The sequence below is a fragment of the Narcine bancroftii genome, chromosome 1 (genome assembly GCF_036971445.1).
Source record: "Narcine bancroftii isolate sNarBan1 chromosome 1, sNarBan1.hap1, whole genome shotgun sequence".
NCBI lineage: Eukaryota > Metazoa > Chordata > Chondrichthyes > Torpediniformes > Narcinidae > Narcine > Narcine bancroftii.
The window spans coordinates 427,144,899-427,170,086 of record NC_091469.1 but is presented as its reverse complement, the minus strand read 5'-3'; positions in this window follow the sequence as shown (position 1 = coordinate 427,170,086).

Sequence of the window (25,188 nt, the reverse complement as noted above, 5' to 3'; positions counted from 1 at the left end):
ACTCCTTCTATTATAAGTGTATCCTTTTGTTTAGATAGGGAGTGTGACAGGCTGCACCGAAGGAAAACACAGGCACAATAATGTTTGGGGTAACACAGCTTTATTACACTCACATAAAGATCTAGTTGGCTGCTAGCTGCTTGCAGCAGTGATCCCGGGGAGAGAGAGAGATCACACGGTTGGGACCTCAGCTTTATACCATGGGCCCTCTGAGCCCACCTGGTGGTCAGATGTCATTAGGCCAGGTGCCGTGTATCTAAGCCACCTGTTAGCTGAGTGATGTACTGCAACAAATCATCACATTCACCCCTTTTAATAAAGACCTGGTATTACTCACAAGTCCAAGCATACCATTGGTTTCTGCACCCTCTGGACCTCCTAGGAATGGTTCATGGTTTGGGCTGGGAGGGCAGTCATGTGGCCGGGTGTTGTGGGTATACTGGGTGGGTTGTGGGGTGGCATTCATTCTCCGTGGTGTGGCTGAGGGGAGTATGGGTGCTTGGAGGGTTGCCAACAGTAAGTCGATTGGGTCAGGCTGGGGTTCTTCTGGTTCTTCCTCTTCTTCTTTGGCCAGTTCTTCTTCGGCTGGCACTGGGTCCATCATGGAGACGAAGTCCTCCCTCCCATCGGGGAATGTCATAAACGCGTATTTCTGGTTCGCATGGATCAGCTCTCCTCTCTCAACCAGCGGGTCCATCTTATGCATTCGGCAATGTTTCTTGATCAGCACTGGGTCCGGTGAGATCATCCAACAAATCACCACCAAGCTCAGGGTCGATTTCCTCATGAAAGAGGAAAATCTTTCCTGTGGGGTCATGTTCATGGAAGTACACAATAACGAGCATATTGCGTGCAATGGCTCAGGTAAATTGAGGCAGGCTGCACCAAAGGAAAACACAGGCATAATACTGTTTGGGGCAAAACAGCTTTATTCCACTCACATAAAGATCCAGTTGGCTGCTAGCTGCTTGCAGCAGTGATCCCGGGGAGCGAGAGAGCACACAGTCAGGACTTCGGCTTTATACCATTAGGCTGGGTGCCATGTATCTAGGCCACCTGTTGGCCAAGTAATGTACCGCAGCATATCATCACAGGGAGAATAAGACTTTACACAGGATTCTGGCTGAAGTCTCAATAGGGTCTCACTACACAGCAGCATAAGTCTGAAAGTTATAAATGGAATAAGAAGTCCTTACTTTTGTAGTTAAATACCTTTTCAATAAATGTTAACTTACAACCTCTCTTCCTAATTCTTCCTTTCAACCATTCAGTTAGATTTCAACTATTCTTACACAATATACCCATTTCCAAATAACAATTATCAGAAGGACTTCTGTTATAATGAAATGCCTTAATGTGTCCTTTAATGGCACATTTCTTCCACAGAAATGAAAGAAGCACAATTTGTTGCACTTATCTATTAATCTATTACTGCTCTTAGGTTTCTACCTGAGAGATAAAACAATGTATTTTTTTAAATATCTAGTTCAAACATAAACCTTTAAATGTTCTCATCCTATGTGTTGCCAGTCTACAGTCTTTGAAATAAGTTTTTGTCCACAAGATAGTGAAGAGCACTCTATCCAGAAAAGGTACCTTAAAAGAGTTGAACAAGATATTTTTCAGGACCTATTTGTTCTTTACCTAATATTTCATACAAATATATTGCAGCCTCTGATCATTTGAGAGCTCTGTGATTGACTTCCAGGATATTTTGCCAATCTCTAATTAAATATTATTGAAACTTAACAATGTGCTATTTCCCAGCCAAATAAGGTAGTGCACAATCATAAAGAAACTCACAATGCCCGTAATATTTAAAAATAAAACGCTGAATGCTAGAAATGCTCAGTGGATCAAGAAAGATGTGCAGAATGACAACAGAGTCAACATTTCAGTATCAGTGATCGTCCCCATAATGTCTGAATGAAGTTGTCCTTTGAAATTTTAATGAGTGCTTGTGTTTGACCCAAAGTGATTCTTCCAGTCGTGTTGTTGGGAATGAGAGAGTGATTAGGATTTAGGACAGATGTTTACAGGGAATATTTGTGGGTGAGCTGATCTCCAAGAAGCTTGCTGGCTAGAGGCATTAAGGATTGATGCTATTTTACATCCTGGTTTTGGCTGTGCGGAAGCTTTGGTGACTTCCTGATGAAAGATGAGAGGAAAGTTAGAAGGGTTAGTCCTTTCCATTTAAAAACTTGACACCATGTTGGATTAGAGATGCCCACTGAACTGGTGGAGGATGAATGAAATAAGGAACGTATTTTATCATTAAGCTTGTCTTTGAGGGAATGAAGGCCCTTTGGATTCTGAAGGATGCTAAGAAGGGATACACCAGTCACAGGAACATACTTTTCATCCTATGGCATACATTGTGCTAGTTTCGTGTATCAGTGTAACAAATGGGAACAGGGGAAGGTATATGTTTCTTCAATATGATCATTGCTGACCTTGTGCCACTTTCATTGGTCTACCTGATATCCATATCCTCTGATCTTCTGATTTTTTTTATATATATAAACCTATTGATCTCAGTCTTGAGTTCATTCAAAGACTGTACACTGGCAACACATAGGATGAAAACATTTAAAGGTTTATATATGAACCACGTATGGGCCTTAACATATCCTTTTTCTGCATGAATCCTGGGCTGGCACAGTGAATGACTGTACACTGGCAACACATAGGATGAAAACATTTAAAGGTTTATATATGAACCACGTATGGGCCTTAACATATCCTTTTTCTGCATGAATCCTGGGCTGGCACAGTGAATGGTGCAAATAGATGCTAATGCTAAGGTGTGACAATATTGCTTGTGTCAGCTAAACCCTCTGTAAATGTTTGGCTTTGTGACAGAATCAGAATCAGAATTTATTGTCAAAAACAAGTCATGAATTTGGTGTTTTTCTGCAGAATCATATAGTGCAAACATTCACATTATAGAATCATTTTATAATATTACTATAAATTAAAAAAAATGAAAATAATGGTGCACGAAAAGTAAGGCAGTGTCTTTGGTTCACTGATCATTCAGAAATCTGATGGCAGCAGGGAAGAAGCTGTCCTTGTATGGCTGAGTGTTCATCTTTAGGCACCTGTACCTTTTTCCCAATGGTAGCAGAGTGAAGAGAGCATGGTTTGGGTGGTTGGGGTCTTTGAAGATAAAGGCTGCATTTTTAAGACACCACCTCCTGTAGATGACCTCGATGGAGTGAGGTCTGGTGCCTGTGATGTCACAGGCCGAGTTAACAACGCTCTGGAGTATATTCTTTTCCTGAGAGTTAGCACCTCTATACCAGGCAGTGATGCAACCAGCCAGAATGCTTTCCACAGTACAGAAGATTTCAAGAATTTTCAGTGACATACCTCACAAAGTAAAGCCGTTGGTGAACCTTCTTTGTGATTACATCGACATGGAGACTCCAGGACGGATCCTCAGAGATGTTGACATCCAGGAATTTGAATTTCTTGACTCTCTTCATTACGGAGCCCTCGATGTTCCCCTGACTTCCTGCTGAAGTCCACAATCATCACTATGGTTTTGCTAACATTGAGCACAAAAGTTGTTATCTGACATCATTCAGCAAGCTGATCTTTCTCCTTCCTGTACGCTTCCTCATTGCCATTTGTGATTCTGTTGACAACTGTGGTGTCATCAGCAAACTTGTAGATAGCATTTGAATTGTGACTGGTCATACAGTCATGGGGGTATAATGAGTAGAGCCATGGGCAAAGCACACATCCTTTGGGTGCGCTTGTTTGATAATCAGTGAGGAGGGGGCGTGACAAGGTGGCGTAGAGTCTAGACATGTAATCTCGACCTCTCTGACCGGACTTTTAAGTACTAATTTTTAACCCTTTGTTTTCAAGTTTAAACTTCTTAAATTTTAGTTTAAAGTGTTAAGGAACTATTATGGCCATTAATGGTAAAAAGATTAAACCTCAAGTGCAGAAGAAGTTACATTTTCGAAGTACTGAAGACTTGGGGCCTAAACAACTTGTTACAGCCTCAGGTTTAATTTCTTCAGTGCCTAAACTACAAAGACTGCCTGTGGGAGCTGAAAAAAAAAATGTCTACTACTCACCAAGTGAAGGATAGTGCTAGAATTACCCATTCTCTGGAGGAAGGTGCTTGTTCCCAAGAAGTGGATCCTGATTCTGGAAGCCTCTCGATTTTAATGGAGGGAGCACGCAGGAAGATTACTCCATTGTCTGAAATGTTTCAAGCAGCATTCCAACCTGAAGATTTCGATTTCCTCCATGATTTTGCGAAAAAACAACAAGCTGCGGGGGGAGAACAGCGACGACCCCCTGAGGAAGTCGGGGTGCCATCGCTGGGAGTCCAGACCCACAGTAAAACCTCTAAAATGCCTTTTGTTGAGTTGCAGCAGGAGCTGCAGTTACCTGGCTCTGCCACTACGACAGAGAAAGCAGGGCTGAGCTTTCCTAAGCTACAATGTATGCAGTTAAACGCTGTCATTCAACCCTTACTGAATGAGATGGTCCAAATGAATGCTAATATTGGTTCAGAATTGAATACAGTTAAAACACGTGTGGAAGCATCTTGTGAAGATTTTTTAAAATTTCAGACTGCTTTTTTGGAATGTAAACAGCAAGTGGTTTCTAACGCAGAAAAAGTGTGGAAGGTTGAAAAATCAGTTATAGAATTGCGAGAACATGAGAAGGAGTTAGAGAGGAAAATAGACTACTTGGAGAATCAAAGCAGAAGGAATAATATGAAAATCGTTGGTTTGCCAGAAGGTATGGAAGGACAAGATTCTCCTCATTTTTTTTAAAGACTGTATCTCACAAGTACTAGGGCAAGAATTTTTTTCTGGAGGCTTGGTATTGAAAAGAGCTCACAGAGCTTCGAGAAGAATACCTTTATCTGGTCAACCACCGAGACCTGTAATAATTCAATGTTTGAATTATTTGGACAGAGAAGCAATACTTCTACTAGCAGTGCAAAATGCGAGATGACAACAAACTCCGTTATTGATTCAGAAGAGCAGAGTTTTTTTTATCCTGATTTGAGTCAAAAGGTCATTCAACGTCGACATCGATTTAATTGAGTTTAAAAAATTTTGTGGCGTAAAGATTATAAGTCTACTTTTCGCTATCCGGAAGATGTTTTATGGAGACTATCAATCTCGGTTTTTTGAGAATGATCGTGAAGCAATGATTTTTGCTGATTCATTGCCAGATATAAGAGGACAAAGACGTAGTCCACCATTGTCTCCTAAAGAAAAATCTGGTTGTTCTGGAAATGGAAGAAATAGCAGAAATGGGAAAAACAGGAATGGAAAGAGTCCAACTTCTTTTGAAATGGGACCTCTGAGTTTTGAATCTCTTGGAAGAATAGAAGAATTTTCTTATTCTTATTTTACTTTTTATGTTATCATGATATTTTGATGTTATTCTTTGTTCGGCTGGGGAGGGAGAGATTTGCTCTGGGTTCTACTAGTCATCTACCACTGGTGGGTGACCCAATTTTTGTTTAGGGATTACTACATTTTGGTAGTTTTTTTGGGGGGGGGGATTTTTTTTTTCTTTATTTCTTTTTTTTTCATTTTAGTTAGCTTTTAATTTGTGAATTTTTTCTCCTACTGGAGGGCCTATATACATTTATTTGAGTTTTCATATAAAGATATTATTGGTATTTAGTAATATTAGTAGATATGTCAAAGTTGAAGTTTGCTACTTTTAATGTTCGAGGTTTAAACAGTCTGATCAAGCGTAAGCGAGTCTTGGCATATATTAAGAAAGTGAAAATTGATGTTGCTTTTTACATACGTTTGGTAGAGATATGATTTTACCTGTAATGACTAAATTTGAGATGAAGGTACCAGAGAAGAGTTATATTTCATCTATGTATCAAATACTACAGGATGGTATGGATAAAAAGGGTTGGGACAAATCCAAAAGTAAATGGGAAGCGGATATTGGTTTTATTTTTTCTGAGGATGATTGGTTAGACATCTGTCATGATAGTGTAACTAGATTGATAAATGCACGTTATGCAAAAAAAGTATGGTTTTCCATGAATCAGATTTATGTTTTAGATGTGGTAATTCTGTTGGAACTTTTTTTCATGCTGTCTGGTTATGTGTATATATATATATATATATATATATATATAATCTTTTTGGAAGAAAATTCAATTGTTTTTAGAATACCTGTATTAGATTAAAATATCTTTAGATCCGACAGTATTTTTACTGGGCAGTTTCCAACCTCTGAAAGGTTTGGGATTAGATAAATTTCAACTTGCTTTTGTATATTTAGCTTTATCTGTAGTGAAAATATGTATTGCTAGTACGTGGAAAGATACAAATATGAATGATATTAATAGATAGCATAATGAGATGAGATATTGTTTAATAATGGAAAAATTACAAATGTTTTGTGTGATAATTACAGTTTTTTTTATTAATAAGTGGTTGTTATATTCAGAATATTTACATTTTAATTTATGTTGATTAGATCTTGATATGTATGTTTAATTTTTCCTTAATTTTTTTTATGGCTCTCCTTAGGAGAGCTGGCTGAAGGGGTGGGGGGGGGGGTTCTTTTCTTTTTTTTTGTATATATAAAAATAAATAATGTTCATGTTTATGGTTAATTGTTGTATATGTTATCTACTATTTGTATTTTGAATGAATAAATAAAGTTTAAAAAAAGATAATCAGTGAGGAGTCATTGCTTCCAACTCGTACTAACTGTGGTCTTTCGATGAGAAAGTCAATGATCTATTTGCAGAGTGGAGTACAGGGACTTAGAGTTTGTAGCTTTTTGACCAGCACTGATGGAATAATGATATTGAAGGCCATGTTATGGTCGATGAGGAGCAGCCGTATGTATGAATTGCTGTTTTTGAGGTGATCCAGAGCTGAGTGAAGAGCCAGCGATATTGCATCTGCTGTGGAGCGATTGTGTCGATAGGCAAATTGGAGTGAGTCCAGATCTTTACTCTGTGGGTCCAGAATTTGTTAGTTCTGGCCATGACCAGCCTCTCAAAGCATTTAGTCGCAATAGAAGTTAGTGCTACTGGGCGTTAGTGGTTGAGGTAGCTCCACGGGATGATTGATGTTCTTTTGAAGCACAATGAGAGGCTGAAAATGTCTGTGAATACGTAGATAGACAGAATACTATTTTTAAAATTATTACATCAATTTCTCATATTTTTTAATATTTCTGATTGTTAGAAGCATTTAAAAGTTGAAATATCAATTGCAGACTTTGACAAATCGTTCCTTCCCTTAGTTTTGGCTATCAGAGATGAGATAGTATAGAACTCTGCTGACATGCTGCGTGGGCCCAGGTTGTTATCCAGAACTCACCACCGTTGTCTTGAGAAGAAGGCTAGTGAGATTAATCCTGTGAACAAAACCAACATGAGTGCAGTTGGGATTAGAATCGGCCACTACATGAAAGCAGAAGGAAGCAAGAAAAGTCTACTCCAAAGTGTTGATACAATTTAGATATTCACAACAGTTCGAAGAATTGTTTTTGATGTAACCTTTCTGTAAGAGTACACAGAATATTTGCAACCATCTGAGAATTCTCTTTAATTAGACCACCTATCTTTATAGACCTTCTGAAAGCAGTATCAGTTTTGTCACTGCATTTAATGTCTCAGAGCTTCCCCACATGGAAGTTTTCTTTTTTTTCTAAAGTGCACCCTGGGTTTCAGTTACACAATCTTGCTATTTGTGACTTTGGAAAGAACTATCAATCTAATATCTCAATGATGCCATCAGACGCTTTGTTTGCAAATGCCCCTGGAGCACAAGAAGGAGCCATTTTCCCCCTCCCTATACCTCTGCCATAACAATTGTTTTCTCTTTCACAGATATCATGCCTGACCAGTAAGATCTACCATGCTGAAGAAACTTGAGCCACTTCACACTGGAGTCACACAGGTGGACTTTAAAGGGTACTTACAAAGAGTATTTTGATTAAATTTCTTCGTGTCTTGTTTAAACTGTTCTGAATAATTTTGAAATGACACCAGTTTTAAATATCGTGTCCTAAAAGGGGTTAAAGTATTTAAATATGTTGAGGAAAATCTATTTTTAGATTGCTTTCCACCTGCAACCCCAACAAAGAACAAAACCAGCTCTATTCTATTTATAATGCACAGTAGCAATTTGAAAACATATTAAACTGTAATGCTCCTCAAGCAAAATACAATACTTCTTTAAAAGGCACAAGAGCTTAGAATCAAAAGCATAAATCTGCATGACGCAATTTGAGCTATCACAGAAGAAAGGAAAGTGATAACTGCTGTGTTAATTATTAAGCGGTAGATATACCTGTTTATGGTGAGATTGCTGGATTGCACTTTGTGAAGTTCGTCCCAACAAAGAGTAGATCAAGACAGAAGTCATCAGATGAGCAAAATATAAACTACAATTTTAAAGACAAGTTTATTTAGTTGTCCATTTATGTTTGCATAATATGGATGTAATTATACTGTATATCCTTCTTCCGATAGCTCCGTGCTGTTTGTTTTACTGTATATATAAATCATTACTGTATATCGTCCTTTGGGTGGCTCCATGCTGTATTTTCTTAACATAGGCTTAGAATGATGATGAAAAAGGGCAGAGATGCCAAAAGTAAAAATATTCATTTGATTGACAGAAAATATCAGAGAGTTGAAAAGAAATCCTGGCCAGATGGATTAAAATCAAAGATCTGCAGACAAAATAGAAATTAAATACTGAAAAGCCTTCAAAAAAAAGGTTTGGGGATCATAAGGAACACAAATCGCAAGGGAGCAAAGAAAGACATCTAAAGCTGATGATTATAGACACAGAGCTAAAAATGTCACAGTTAAAGACAGCTTACAATAAATATAAGGTGCATAACTCAATGGAGAAACAAGCAACTCACAGAAATACAGAAGAGAACCAAAACAGGAAATACCATATATTTTGGCTTATAGGTCAAGTCGTGAAAACCAAAAAAAAATCTCTCAAAAAATTGGGGTCAACTTATACACCAAATATTCTTTTGAGACCTTAAATTCAGCTCAAAATCCAAATCTATGCTGATCCGGCGTACAAGTTGACTGTTGACAAACCGATTCAGTGTATAAGTCAACCCTTGAAACAAGCTACAGATTTTCATTGAAAACAACAATACAAATAGCACCTTCAAAATCACCATCATTGCCTGAAAATAACACATTTAGAACTTCAAAATCACTCTCGTTATCATCGTATGAAGCAAAGATGGCGGCAAGCACATCGATACTCTCACTATTAAAACAGGCATTATATGGGATTCACTCTGCATCTGATGAGGTGGTTTCAGCTTCGCCATCAGTGTCTTACAATAAATCATCTGCCATGCCATCAATTGCACAAAAGATACCACACTTTTTAAATGAATTTATAACAGTCTCTACTTTAAACTTGTCCCATGTCTTGAGCATGAATTTACACAGCACATCAATTGATGCAGCATGCAATTCCCCACCTTTTGTAAATGACTTTTCTCCACTCGACATCCATGTATTCTATTCCTTGTGCAGATGGTCTTTGAATGGCTTGTTTAAACAAACATCAAAAGGTTGCAATATAGACGTCAAACCACCCAGGATAACCACCACGTAAGTATTATGTAGTGCTAATTTACTTTTAGTCTTCTCAGTTAAGTGGCTACAAAATATATTCCAGACAAGCAAACTCTGTTTTTTTTGCGTAAACCCCCTGGCCACCTATTCCATGTCTATCCATAATTTTACACCATTTTCATCCATCCATCCTTTTTCATGAAAATGTACAAAAATACCTGCAGGGAATTTCATTTTAGGTGTAATTTTGTGTTTGAAGATTAACTTTGTCCCTTTGACCAAGCACCATAACACCATGGTAAACCTAGTCCTTTTGTGGCCTGTACTTCTGGTTTGCATAGTTTTTAACACCTTTCCATTCCACTATTCTCTTGCCTATCATATCAAAATTCATGGGGGTTTTATCCATGTTTCCAATATTTGCCAATGCAAACTGGTGTTTCTGTCAGTTACATATAATAAACTGGTGAAAACTTACAAATTTATGATCAAGATCTTTTGGTTATTTCTGGGCAATTTTTGTTTTTAAACCAGATTTTTTCTGTTCATGAAACAATTGCACAAGCCTACTGTAGCCTCAAAATCATCACTGAGGTCTGGGTTCAACTTGGCCCACTGCAGTGCAAATGTTCATATTTTATTTCGGTTGACTATGTAGCAATCTTGCCTCTGTTCACATATACATTGTGCAACTTAATTTTCCAACTCTGGCCAACAAGTGATTCCTTTTCTCAAAAAACATTTGTTTTTGGTATTTTTCTTCAAGTCTCTTTTTCTTCCTCCAATCTCTTACCAACTTTTCATGCACATCAAATTTTCTCGCAGCAGTGCATTTGTTGGTTTTCTTGGATATCTATCACTTTCAACTTAAAGCTCACTTCATATTTTTGTCACCTGCAGCATTGCATCGATAGCAATCACTTCCAGCAAATGCCCAGCTGATCAATCTGCACGATCTATGGGGGTCAGCACCAATCTCAGACATCACAAGATTTCTTGGTCAATTTATACAACAGTCAATGGGGCTCCTCAGGCAGCCAGAAAATGGGGATTGACTTATATGCTGGATATATCATAAAACCCTTAAAATTAGGCTGAAAAAGGGGGGAAACATATGCCAGTTGACTTATAAGCCAAAATATATAATAATCAAGGCAAGGGGAAAATAGGAGAATAGATCATCAATAATGTAAATAACAACCAAATGACTAAAACATAAACTCATAGCCAAAGAAAGGAATGTAACTTAGAACTGGATGGCAGGTAAAAGCCATTTTTGCATATATGAGACTTCTAATTTAACAATCTCTCAATCCTACGTAATCTCCTTTGCTTCCCTTATTGCTAGATGTTCGATACTGATGAAATGAAAAGATGCTGTCCCTTCTACTCATACTCAATGGCTCTCCGATATGGTGGCATGTTTAACTTTGGAAAAAAAATCAAATGCTCTACCAATGTAATGAGTTTGGATATTTTTTTTTTAATTTATGGGGTCCTTTTATCAACTATTTTAAGACTGATAAGATTATTCTGATATTTCTTTGTGTTTTTAGTTTTCTCTATATGGCAGTAAATTATATGCAATGACCAACAACTTGGGAACGGAAGGCATAGATTTTGTAGAATAGTAATACATTTTTTTGTCTTTATCAATTACCCATTTTATAATTTGTTTAAGTATGTAATATACTTTTTTGTCTTTCTTTCAGTATGTTTGTTAAAGTATAATTATTACACCTGTATATTCCTTGTTTATTATTATTGAAAACTTATTAAAATATTGAAAATGAAAGAGACATCTAAGAGAAGTGAAAGTGGAAATTGTGGAGAGTCCATCCTTCTGTGATATGGGAGTAACTTGAGAGGAAGAAAAGAAATACTGTCCCAAAAGTTGGAAGCGGAAAACAATATAATTATATAGCAATCAACCTAATAGTGGTAGCTAAAGTGTTCTTGAGATATTAATTCAGGGAAATATTAAGTGGAAAAGTATGGATTAATAAAATCACATCTGGAACACCTCGACAGCAAAGATATTCTTTATAGACTACAATTCAGCATTTAACACCATCATCCCCTCAAAATTAATCAGCAAACTCCAAGTCCTGGGACTCAAAACCCCACTGTGAAATTGGATCCTGAATTTCCTCACCTCCAGACCACAATCAGTGAAGATTGGTAAGAACATCTCACAATCTCCATCAGTACTGGACCACTAGAGGGCTGTGTTCTTAGCCCCCGCTCTACTCACTTTATATCTGTGACTGCATGGCTTAGAACGACAACAACACCATCTATAAGTTCTCTGACGATACCACAGTAGTGGGTTGTATAAAAGGGGTGATGAGTCTGCATACAGGAGGAAGATTGAAACCTTGGCTGAATGGTGCACCTTGCACTCAATTCCCCTTTAACACCCAAAGTACATGTGGGTTGAACCGGGTAATTTAGTGGGTCCGTACCTGGTAATCGTGCAGTGGGAGACATCCCAAAAAAGCAGGGCAAGTTAAAATCAACCAGCCTCTGGTTCTTGGTGGGGCTAAGGGTTAATCACTCTGTGGCAGTGTGAATGGTCTATTTGAATTTCCGGGTACCATTAGTGCCTGTGTGCTTGCGTCAGTCTGTCAGAGCACATCAGACCATGCAGTCAGCATGGACGTCAGAGTGTGGCCGGCAGGGCTGTTAGTGTGTACCTGTGCTTTAAATTATCACAAGGTTACTTTTAATACCTAATACAATGTAATGCTATGTAAATTGTTGTTATACTCTATTGTTTAGGGAATAAAGACAAGATACTCTGTGGGTTTGTCCTATGTTTATCCTAAGTTTGAACAGTCTGAAGCCCATTGTGTATATTTTCCCATGGTCTTTTAAACATTAAACATGTGTGTGTTCTTAAACTCTGCACATTTTCCCCGTGATCTTTTAAATATAAGTGTGTATGTGCTTTATTCCCACTATGACTTCGCTGCCCTGCAAGTACTGTACATAATACGTCACATGTAATGTCACTGTTGGAAGCAGGACCTCCCTTAAAATCCTGGGTTCCTGATGAACTAGGTAAATCATAGTGCAGCATGCCCGATAGGTTTTCCCACTTCCAAGGATGGTTAGCACTGTGAAATGGGCTAATGTCACCAAAACCAAGGGGCTGATTTTTGAAATCAGGAAAGGAAATCCAGAGGCATGTGACCCAGTGATTATTGGGAAATCAGTGGTGAAGAGGGTAAGCAAATTTAAGTTCTTGGTAGTCACTATCTCTGATGTTCGATCAATTATGCAAAGACTGAAGTTGCCGAAACTGAAGCCTCACAAAGTGTCCTTTCTTCCCACAGTTGGAACGGACAGTATCCCTGGCAGGGCAGCACTTCCTCAGGTGCTTATTCTGCCCACAGAGGTAACATGTTGGATGGTCGCTAATGGCAGAGGTGATCAGCTCACGATGGGAGGGGGCTTGCAATCCTGCCGTCAAAGATGGTGGCCCCCATGTTCCCCATGAAGCAACTGCATACTTGCTGGAGAATGATTCAGCATTGTGGATGGATACTTCTAGAGTATTTGTCAGTTCAATGGTTTGAGGTAGGCTCAGTTCTCTTTGTTCGAGTAACCTCTGCCTCATGTAGTTGGAGCAGACACCTGTTACGCAGGCTTCTCTGATCAGCAGCTGTGTGTGCTGTTCTGCACTCAGAGCCTGGCAGTTGCAGTCCCTTGTGAGATCCTGCAGAACCCTGATGAAGTCGTTGAAGGTTTCCCTTGGTTACTGCCTGCATGAACAGAGTACGTTCTGCACATAGACCTTGTTCACCTGAACTTTATACTGATCTTTCAGGATGTCCATTGGGGCTCCATATGTCTGGCAGTCCCAGACCATCTGGTAGACGAGGTGCCTGATGTACAAGTATAGCAAATGGAGCTTGTCTTCGTTGTCCTGAATTGCTGTGGAGGCAGTGAGGAACTTTTCGAAGCAGCGGCGCCAGAGCGCAAACTTGTCGGCTGCCTCAGGTTCTCTCAGGATGGTTTCCAGGCAATCCAACTTCATGTACTTGTCTATGTTCTGCAAAATATTTCTTGCAAATAAAATTGATGCACAATCAATTACACAAAGAGTGAAATTGCCGAAACTGAAGGCTTTTATTTGCAAGAGATGGACAGCATCCCTGTATTGGTTGCTCACACTGACCCAGACTCAAACTGGGGGCAGGCTTGTGGCAAATAAAGAGGAAGGGTCAAGAGCCAGCCAATGAGAGCAGAGTCAGCCAGGAAAATCATAACGCTTACATATGACAAATATGTACAATAATGGTTTCACCACAACCTCGAAGGATCTTTTCTGGACCCAACACAAAAATAGCACCACGAAAAAAAGCATATCAGCCTTTTTACTTCCTCAGGGGTTTGTGAAGGTTTAGCATGCCATTGGATACCCTGGCAAATTTCAACAAATGTGTGGTTGAAAGCATGCTGACTGGCTGGATTACAGTCTGGTATGGGGACACCAATGTCCACGAGCAAAAAGACCTACAGAAGGTAGTGCAGACAACCCAGGACATAACAGGCAAAACCATCCCCACCATTGAGAACATCTATAGGGAATGCTGCTGTTAGAGAGCAGCCGCAATCAGCAAAGATCCACTCCACCCAGCACACACTCCATTCTTGCTGCTGCCATCAGGAAAGAGATACGGGTGCCACAAGACTCGCACCACCAGGTTCAGGAACAGCTGCTACCCCTCCACCGTCAGACTCCTCAACAACAAACTCAATCAGGGACATTTAAGGATCTTAATTTTGCACATTATTGATTGTTTTCTCTTGTACAGCACAGTCAGTTTGTTTATTTTCTTTATTTATTTACATGTGACCATTGAGTCATTTTTTTTTGCACTGATAATAAGTGGTAATTCTGCCTTGTCCTCAGGAAAAAGAATCTCAGGGTTGAACATGATGTACTCTGACAATAAATCTGAATCTGAATCTGAAATGGAAGCCAATACAGATTTTGATAAAGAAACTTATGACTAATTATCCTGATAATTTTATGAAGAAGTGGAGAACACGAATGACTAGTTAAGCTACAGATGTACACAATCCTTACAGAGGGCTTTGATAATATATTGCATAATAGAATTAAATGAAAATTTGAAAACTATGGAATTCAAAGGACAGTGTTTCTATGACTGAAATGAGCTAAATGTCAGAAAACTGAATAGGTGCCAATCATTAGTCGTTCTTTCTAAACAGGAGGGAGTGCATGGTGGTGTTCTCCAGGAATTGGTGTTTGTATCACAGTACAGCATTTCAATACAATTTAGAAAAGCAGCACGGAATGGATTAATTTTGATGGGAAAAAGGAGGAATACTAATTTAAACTACAATTTGAATTGAGATGCAAGTATGGGTTTTTGAAAATAATGTGACCAGTTAAAAATCCTGTTGAAAAGGTTCAAAATTATGTTTAAATTGATCCATAGACCCGGAAACCTCTTAGATGGTTTACATAGCTGAAGTGACACCATCAGGAAGCCATCCCCAATGACAATCTTGTCTTTGGGTTGGGTAAGAAGGAGACTGGAGCAAGCTCAAGAAACTCAACCTTGAGGTGTACAAACCCAGAAACATGCAAACTCTTCAGGCAAGGCCTGAAGAGGGCATTCTGATCGTGAGAAACTGACAGACTCAACAAAAATGTGTGTTCCTCCTAGCCCACAGACTGTGCCATGGGTAAGTGATCCAATCTCAGGTTCAAAGCTTGTGATACCAGTTGCTTCATGTAAAAGTGGTAAAATAAGTTATATCAGAGCTTTTCCAAAATAACCTGTGATTGAGTCTTGTCACTGCTGCTTATTCCATACCAGTAAAATTCATAAGTCAGTAGGTTAGAACCAACTCTCCATAGTGCTATTGGTTTTCCTTATTTAAATCTTTACCCCCCCCCCCCTACACTTCACACCATCCAACCCTTATTCTCTATCTCCATTTAATTTTATGTCTGAGAGCAAAGCAGCATTGAAGTTCTTGCTAAATAAATCTTTATAAAATATTGCCTATAACTCAAGTGAAGAACAGTGAGCATTTCTGGGCACCACATGTTGAGATGTATGTCAAGAGCTGAAGAGGGGGTGCTGAGGAAATTGATGGGAATGGTAACAAGGATGAAGTTCTTTAATAAAATGAAGAAACAAGAGAAACCAAGTTCCTGCCAATGGAGCAGAAAAGACCATATGAGATTTGGTAATGTCTTCAAATTCATGAGGGTTTCAATAGAGGAAATTTGAAGAAACTAGGCTGGAAATTCTATGCTTCGCATAAATGTATATTAAAATAAAATTGCTCAGGGGACTACACAAGTTTCTTTTTGAATCATGAGGAATAGATTTCATTTTATATTCGATGTGAGCCAAAGCAACATGAATTCCAGGCCTTTAGCAAGGTTATACCCAGTAACCGTGCATAATTTAAGGAGTCAGGAAAGAAGCATGAACTCCCCATAGTGGGAGTGATGGGTTTTAGCAGGAAGTTCAACTGCACGTAGGGAGCCTGTGCCAGCTGACTGTACTTGAGGCATCTGTAGCTTCCTTTGTGTTGTTGCTTGCATAAGCAAATAAACAGAAGTGCACCTACAGTATAAACAGAATATCCCTTTTGCAAGGCAGTAACTCTCAACCAAATGCAATGTCTAGTCTGCAAGATGTCAAAGTCACACCACATGGTAAATCACTTCTTAAAGATACACTTACACTTATGCACTCCATTGCTTCCCCTTTAAATAAAGTAACAAACCAATAATACAATCAAATATTTACATGGATGAAACTATACAACATGTAAGTTACACATTCATTCAAACTTTGTCCACAGACCAAAGCAAACTGCAGTTTACTTCTCTAAAATATCCACACAAGACATCAGTGATTCAATAGGTCACTGCTCAAGGTAGACCTCACATCGCATCAAGTGACATAGCTGGACTCCAATGGTATTTCAAACATTATTGTCTTTATAACTTTTATATTGTAATTCTTGCTTGTCACTTATACACCCTAACTGGTCACACAAAATTTAGCACAAAGACTCTTATCAAGCATGACTGTACTGATTATTTGTTGTATGTTTCTTGCTTAGCTCAGGTTTAATTAATTTTACTTCTGTTGCTAATAAAACTCTCAACTGTTTTACTTTTGCCTTGTATCAGCTACAACTGACTCACTGTAGCCACTGCATCTTTCCAGCTCCTGCAGTCAGCTTAGACGTCACCAAGTCAAGTCCTTTTCTGTGTCATCTCCACGACTTTCATTCCAATCTATCCAGTAGAACTCTGGCAATGCTGTCTTGGGCTAATGTTTACTGTTACATCCTTCCGAGGATTATCAGTTTAGCACTGCCTCTGCATTGCAATGTAGTCCCCTTCCAAAGCATCCAGCCAAGTCTACTTGATTTAGTCTACCTGTAAGAAACAAGACTCAGAGCAATTTCCCAGAACCCACACACTCAGCTTCTCCATTGTTCAACCGGACCCAATCAATAGCATCACATTTCAACTCCTGTGCTGAACCTATTGTTTTTTTTTTTGTTTTGCTTGTAAATTCTTGAAGAGACTCCATTGCTCTTCAAAAAACACCTCTGAGCTATTTTAGGTTGTCGAAAAAGATTTCAGACTTTTTTTCTCTGAACTGCCTTCATATGAGGCATGTGAATTGTCCTGTTTTCATCATTGGTGAAACAAAATGGTGGCCAGCCTGTGGAGTCATTCACTTGTTTCCTCAGCAGTGTAAACCATAACTCCTAGTCCCTCAAAAAATGCTTTTTGGGTCCCATTTATTTAACTTTTTGGGTGTGGTATATAGCCTGTGTAACCAATTATATTGTATCATGCGTAACCTCGTGTTTATTGTATTTCTCATAGTTTCTGGAGCATACCTTTTCCCATTTTTCATTTTTTATCTTTATGTTTAGATCTTGTTCCCACTTTTGTTTGGGTTTACAGGTTATTTCATCGTTCTCTTTCTCTTGCAGGTTGATGTACATGTTTGTTATTAAGCTTTTAATTATCATTTGTGTCTGTAATCACATATTCAAAGCGGCTTCCTTCTGGTAACCTCACCCTGCTTCCCAATTTGTCCTTCAAGTAGGTTTTCAGTTGGTGGCATGCAAACATTGTACCGTGAGTTATACTATATTTGTACTTCATTCATTCAAAAGATAATAAATTATTTCCCAAAAAACAATTTTCTATTCTTTTGATCCCTTTTCTCTCCCATTCACTAAAGGAAAGGTTATCTATTGTGAAAGGGATTAGTTGATTGTGCGTCAATAATAATTTTGGTAGTTGGTAATTTGTTTTTTTTTCCTTTCTACATGAATCTTTTTCCAAATGTTGAACAGATGGTGCAGTACTGGTGAACTTTTATGTTGCACGAGCTTTTCATCCCACTTATAAAGTATATGTTCTGGTACCTTCTCCCCTATTTTATCTACATCTAACCTGATCCAATCTGGTTTTTCCCTTGTTTGATAAAAATCTGATAGTGATCTTAATTGTGCTACTCTATAATAATTCTTAAAGTTTGGTAGCTGTAAGCCCCCTTGTTTCAGATAGATGTTTTTGCTGTAAGAAGGAAACGGGAACAACAGTACATGCAATTTGGGCATGTGAGAAAGTGGAAAAGTTTTGGGAAGATCTAAATCAGGTATTAAATAAAATCACAAAAAGCAACATACCAAAAGATCCAGAGATCTTTCTTCTAAGTAATATAAGAAGTAAAGAACTAGGCCTCAATTTGGATGAAGCACAAAAAGATTTATTATGATAGCCTTAGCTGTAGCAAAAAATGTATAATGTCAACCTGGAAATCAGAAGAGAGCTTGAGAGTATAGCAATGGTACATAAAAATGAATAAATGTATTCCATTGGAAAAAAAATAATTTAAAAAATAACATCACAGTATTCAAACAAATTTGGGAACCGTACATGGAACACATCAGAGAGGGCCTACCGCGGACCTCCACCCTCTAAAATAACAGAATGAGAAGAAGATGAAATGAACTGACCCAGTGTGTAAAAGTAGATGACACAAATTTCTTGTTTATTTTCATTGTGTGATGACATTGTTTAATGGGTTTATTGTATTGTATACGTTGAACATTTAATAAGTGGGAAGGGGGGTGGGAAGGAGGGAAGGAAATGAGGGGGGAAAAAGGGGAGAAAATTACACCGTCTATATTCAAGAGGGAAATGTTTGTGTGTATTTTGGTTAATATGGTTCATAGTGTGAAAAATAAAAAATAAATAAATAAATGCTTTTGGTATGCACTTTCTATCTCTAAAGGTATAAACCCTTTAATATTATCCACCCTTATTGAAGACACATATCTGGAGATATCATATTGCATCACCACACCTCTTGGCTCTATATCCCATGAGTTTTCTGTGGTTTTCTGGGAAAATAACACCGACACAGTTCAACTAAATTGCCCACCTACCTCTTCCCAGAGAGATCTCCATGTGGTAAACCACTGTATGTATATTTAGCTGTCTGGACACGCCCCTTGGCTGACTGTACCTATGGCTCCTCCCACAGATTCTTGAATAAAGGTAACTGTCCCACAGCCCTCTCCCCAGTTCAGGACAGTCGACCAGCATGGACGTGCCTCCATTCCATTGTGAATAAAAGCCTATCATTTTTACATAACTTCCAGTCTTTTGGAATTATTGATGGTGCATCACTCCATAAGGACAAGTAATTATGCACCAGCACTAAACACAAATGGAACTAAATGCCAGTCTATCTGCTAGAGAAGGTGAACTTTGGGTCGGGTGAAAGAATGGAGGCAGAGCAGTAAAAAGAACCTGCTAGATTGAGATCAGTAACTCTGAAGTAAATGGCAGTGTCTTGTGCAGCAATGGATCAAAATTATACTACCACACACGCACGCACACACACACACACACACACACACACACACACACACACATGCACGCACATACACACACACACAAAAACACACACACACACACACGCACACACACACACACACGCACGCGCACACACACACACACACACACACACACACACACACACATCAGTGCACTAAGTGAGACAGGTCCACCACAGGAGGATGCACTCTGCTTCTTTAAGAACCAAATGAATGTTGAAAAAATGTAAACATATCTTGTCCATTTGTAGCGACGCTTTGGCGGCACTACATTCCCAGGAGACATCAAACCGGCCACATATCAATGCGTGATTATGTCAGCGCATGTCGAGTGTGTGATTCTAGCTTTTAAAAGGCTGAGCAGGTAATGAAGAGAAAATCCATTTGAATCACTCTAAAAATGCCTTGTCTGATTATTTTGTCGTATCCACTGTGATTCCAGTGGCCACAATTGGTGACCCCGACGAGTCCAAAAATGTATCTTTGGACAAACATGGATTATGCAGGCATTGCTGGGAAGCTACCACCTTTATGGACAGCTGAGCCTGAACTGTGGTTTCAACAGGTGGAAGCATAATTTCATCTTCACAAAGTCAAATTGGATACCACTCATTATTACTATCATACAGTGCCTTGGACCAGACAGTCGCTAAGAGGGTGGCAACTTTCTATGGGATTCATCATGTACCAGCAAAGTATGATGACACCGTGAGCAGGAAAGGGCTTTGGCAAATACTAGAGCGCATCGGATGTCCCCCAAAGTTCCTCAACATGATTATCCAACTGCACGAAAACCAACAAGGTCGGGTCAGATACAGCAATGAGCTCTCTGAACCCTTCTCCATTAACAATGGCGTGAAGCAAGGCTGTGTTCTCGCACCAACCCTCTTTTCAATCTTCTTCAGCATGATGCTGAACCAAGCCATGAAAGACCCCAACAATGAAGACGCTGTTTACATCCGGTACCGCACGGATGGCAGTCTCTTCAATCTGAGGCGCCTGCAAGCTCACACCAAGACACAAGAGAAACTTGTCCGTGAACTACTCTTTGCAGATGATGCCGCTTTAGTTGCCCATTCAGAGCCAGCTCTTCAGCGCTTGACGTCCTGCTTTGCGGAAACTGCCAAAATGTTTGGCCTGGAAGTCAGCCTGAAGAAAACTGAGGTCCTCCATCAGCCAGCTCCCCACCATGACTACCAGCCCCCCCACATCTCCATCGGGCACACAAAACTCAAAACGGTCAACCAGTTTACCTATCTCGGCTGCACCATTTCATCAGATGCAAGGATCGACAATGAGATAGACAACAGACTCGCCAAGGCAAATAGCGCCTTTGGAAGACTACACAAAAGAGTCTGGAAAAACAACCAACTGAAAAACCTCACAAAGATAAGCGTATACAGAGCCGTTGATGCTTTAAAAGCACTTTTATTACATATATATGGTATGTCCAGTAGGGAAAGAGGCAGCCAAACTACTACATTTCGATGGGTTGGGAGACCATGCCCTTTCAGAAATAATGGATAAAATGCTGTTCCTGGCAGCTGGCAAAAAGCCCAATATGTCATTCGAGCAGTTCTTTTTAGAGTGAATGTAAGATGATATTAAGCTCTTGTTTTCCAAGTGTTCATTTGAAGACTTGAGGGCTGTAGCAGTGAAGGCAAACATTCTATGGCTGGCTAAAAAACACAGGAAGGAAAAACAACCAACCCCTCGATATTGACCCTGTGCCACACTCTAAGGCTCTTAGCACTTCACTCTCTACAAGCAGGCAATGCCTCAAGACAAGCAAGCAGCCTGTGGCCACCTTGTTTTGGGGTTATTATCACAGGTGTTGTGGAGTAAATGCCTGCAAGTGCCTTCCACCCTGCTCGTTTGTGGGAAACACCCTGACCAACCACCAATAAATGCTGCAGTGGTTGGCAAGAAGCCTGCAAGCCTACTGTTTGTATGGGGACAGTTGTCCCAGCAAACATTTCTAGTGGACACAGGTTCAGAAGTTAATGTCTTTCCTCCCACCAGTTTTGACACATGCCATCCTACCCTGGACCTGCAACTATGAGCAATTAACAGTTCCCACATTCTGACCTTTGGTACCAGGAAGATGAATGTCAAGTTCGAGAATCATCTCTGCACTTGGTCATTTATTATAGCGGCAGTATCCCGACCTTTACTTGGTACAGATTTTCTTCAGGCTCATTCATTCATGGTGTCAACTAATAGATGGAACTTCTTTTCAGACTATTCCTCTGGCAGACACCTTTGCCCCTGCTCTGCACCTCCAAACATTAAGTAAACCAATGGATTAATTCTCCAAGCTGTTGGAAGATTTCCCTGAGATTACTACTCCACAATTTTCTGCCTCTACTGCAAAGCACAGTGCTACTCACCGCATTTAGCACTTTCCATGCTAAAGCACATCGTTTGCCTCCAGAGAAGCTGAGTTTAGCTAAAGAAGAGCTTGCCAAGATGGAAGAATTAGGCATAATTTGTAGATCCAACAGTCTCTTGGCATCCCCATTACAAATAGACCCAAAACGCAATGGAGGTTGGTGACAACGTGGAGATTACACGTGGCTTAATGACACCATCATTCCAAATCGTTATCCAATACCTCATATTCGTGATTCCTCAGCTAACTTGCATGGAGCAAAGATCTTCTCCAAAATAGACGGTGCATGGCTATCACCAAGTACCAGTAGAGCCAGAAAACATTCCAAAAACAGCAATAATCACCCCATTAGGGTTGTTCAATCTTTTACAAATGCCATTCAGATTAAAGAATGCTGCTCAATCATTTCAACAGGTGATGGATGTTTTAGGATGTGGTATGACCAATGTCTTCATTGACCTCAATGACATTTTAGTGGCCAGTGGGACCAAGGAGGGACATTTGGAACATCTTTGTACATTTTTATTCGTCTTCAAGACTTTGGACTGACCATCAATCAAGAAATGATTGATTCCTTAGGGTATAGGATTACTCAAGAAGGCTGGACTCCACTGCCATCCAAAGTTGAGGCCATTACCAAATATGCAAGACCTGCTATGGTTAAAAGCCTGCCGAAATTCTTAGGAATAGTAAATTTTTCCAGTCTGTTTCTTCTGGGAGCAGCTCATATCATGAAGCCTCTTTTCAATTTACTGTCTGGAACTAGAAACATCCATTGGACTGAAGAGGGAAACAACGCCTTCTTTAAGACGAAAGATTTGCTGACTCATGCCACGATGCTCAGCAACCCAGTTTTAAATGCAGCCACTGCCCTTTCTACAGATGCTTCCAGTATGGCCGTAGGAGGTGCATTTCATCAATATGTCAATGAGCAATGGAAACCAATAGCATTTTTCAACCGCCATCTTCGTCAAGGAGAGAAGAAATACAGTGCTTTTGTCAAGGAGCTTTTGGCCATTTACTTGTCTATTCGACACTTCCATCATTTTTAGGAGGGCAGAGATTTTACTATGTACACTGACCACAAGCCCTTAACTTTTGCATTTTCCAAGGTTGCAGAGCCCTGGTCAGCATGACAACAATGGCAATTACCATTAATTTCAGAATTTTCCACAAAAATATATTACATATTTCCAGAAAAGACAATATAGTAGTTGATGCACTGTCCTACTTGGCACCACTCAAGGTTTCATCTGTAGATCAAGGTATTTCTACACAGCTTTGGCCACGGCCCAAGAACATGACCATGAGACGAATGTTTATCAGACTGCAATCATGAACCTGAAATTGAAGGATGTCCAATTTGGAGTTAATGGCAAACTACTCCTCTGTGATATGTCAATGGGACACCCATGCCCAGGAGTTCCAGCATCATGGAAATGTCGAGTATTCGACTCTATGCACGGTTTCTCACATCCATCGATTAGATTGACTGTTTGTATGGCTTCAGACAGGTTCATGTGGCACAGTCTTAAAAAGGACATTACACAAATGGCGAGATCCTGTATTGTCTGTCAGAAAGCAAAAGTTCAGCAGCATATTAAGGTTCCACTGCAGTCTTTCCTGTTTTAAGAGGATACTGTTATCTTTTTACAGTAATAGACTGGTTCATGCGGTGGCCCAAGGCCATGCCTATGGTAGATGCTACTACAGACATGTGTGCTCAGGTGTTCCCCAGTCCCTGGGTGTCTTGTTTTGGTTATTTCAGATAGAGGACCACAATTTACTTCCTCACTGTAGACAGCCTTGTCTCACTTGCTCAGTACAACAATTCATAACACAAATGCCTATCACCTCCAGACTAATGGAATGCAGGAAAGATTTCATTGACATCTCAAGTCAGCCTTGATGGCTCGGTTAGGAGGCCCTAACTGGGCTGATGAGCTACCCTGGGTATTTCTGGGCATTAGAACAACTCCAAAGGAGAATCTCCAAGCTTCAATTGAGAAGCTCATGTACAGCACACCATTGGTGGTCCCAGGGGAGTTTGTCCCTTACCATTCTAAATCCAATAATGATCCTAAGGAACTGTTGAGCAGGCTAAGGGAGACCGTAAGACAATTGACCCCTATACCACCATCGTCACATGGAGAACACTCCTCCTTTGTGCCTGAAGACCTCAAAATATGTCTTTGACCGAAGGGGAACACTTGGTTAACCTTTACAGATGCCCTACAAAGGACCCTATAGGATACTCAGATAAACTAGGTCAACCTGTATTTTGGATATTGAAGGGAAGCCACAGTCTTTCACTATTGATAGGCTTAAACCAGCTCATGTGGACAAGTCTTCCCCACTGCAGCAGCCAACAGTCCATCACAGAAATCAACAACCTAAACGATAGACAAACCTTTCTTCCGGTTCTGGCGGGGGGGTGGAGGGGGAGGTGTGTAGTAGCACTATGGCGGCACTACGACTCCCAGAAGGTATCGAACCAGCTATGTGACATCAGTGCATGATGACATCAGCACATGTTGAGTGCCTGATTCTGGCTCTTTGAAGGTTGCACGGGTTACAAAGAGTAAATCCATTCGATTCACTCTAAAAACACCTTGTGTGATTATCTCGTTGCGTCAACATTGATATTAATGAGAAAATCTATGGCTGGTTTCCATGGTAATATTGTTCACAGTGGCACAGAAAGGGACTGTCATCAAAAACCTTCAATCAAACATTCTTTCAGCTTTCCTGACCAAGGTTCACACTGTTCAACATTTATTCAGTGTCACAGCAGTGAAAAGTTTATAGGTGTGAGATAGGGAAGAATTTAATTACTGTGGAATAAGTTTACATAGGTTGACACAACATCATGGGCGGAAGGGATTGTTCTGTGCTGTAATATTTGATAAGTCTATGTTGAATGACAATTGCCATCATTGCTGAGAGCACCAATGCTACCCTACACACAGAAACGCAGAATTAAAATTTTCAAGGTGTGCTGTACATGCTCAGATGCATTACCAATCGATTATGTGAAACCCATCAATGGATGTATGTACTTGCTTTGTGATTGAATTCCTCAAACAATGTTACTAATGGGTGATATATTAGCAATCCAAGGAATCAAATTTAAGTAATGACCATTTTATAAGAAAAAAAACAGGGTTTCGAGGTTAATTCGATGATTAAACAATTAGTATATGAACAATAGGTTGAATGTCATTCTTCAATGTCTTAGTGTTTACTGGATTCAGAATCAATGGCATATCAA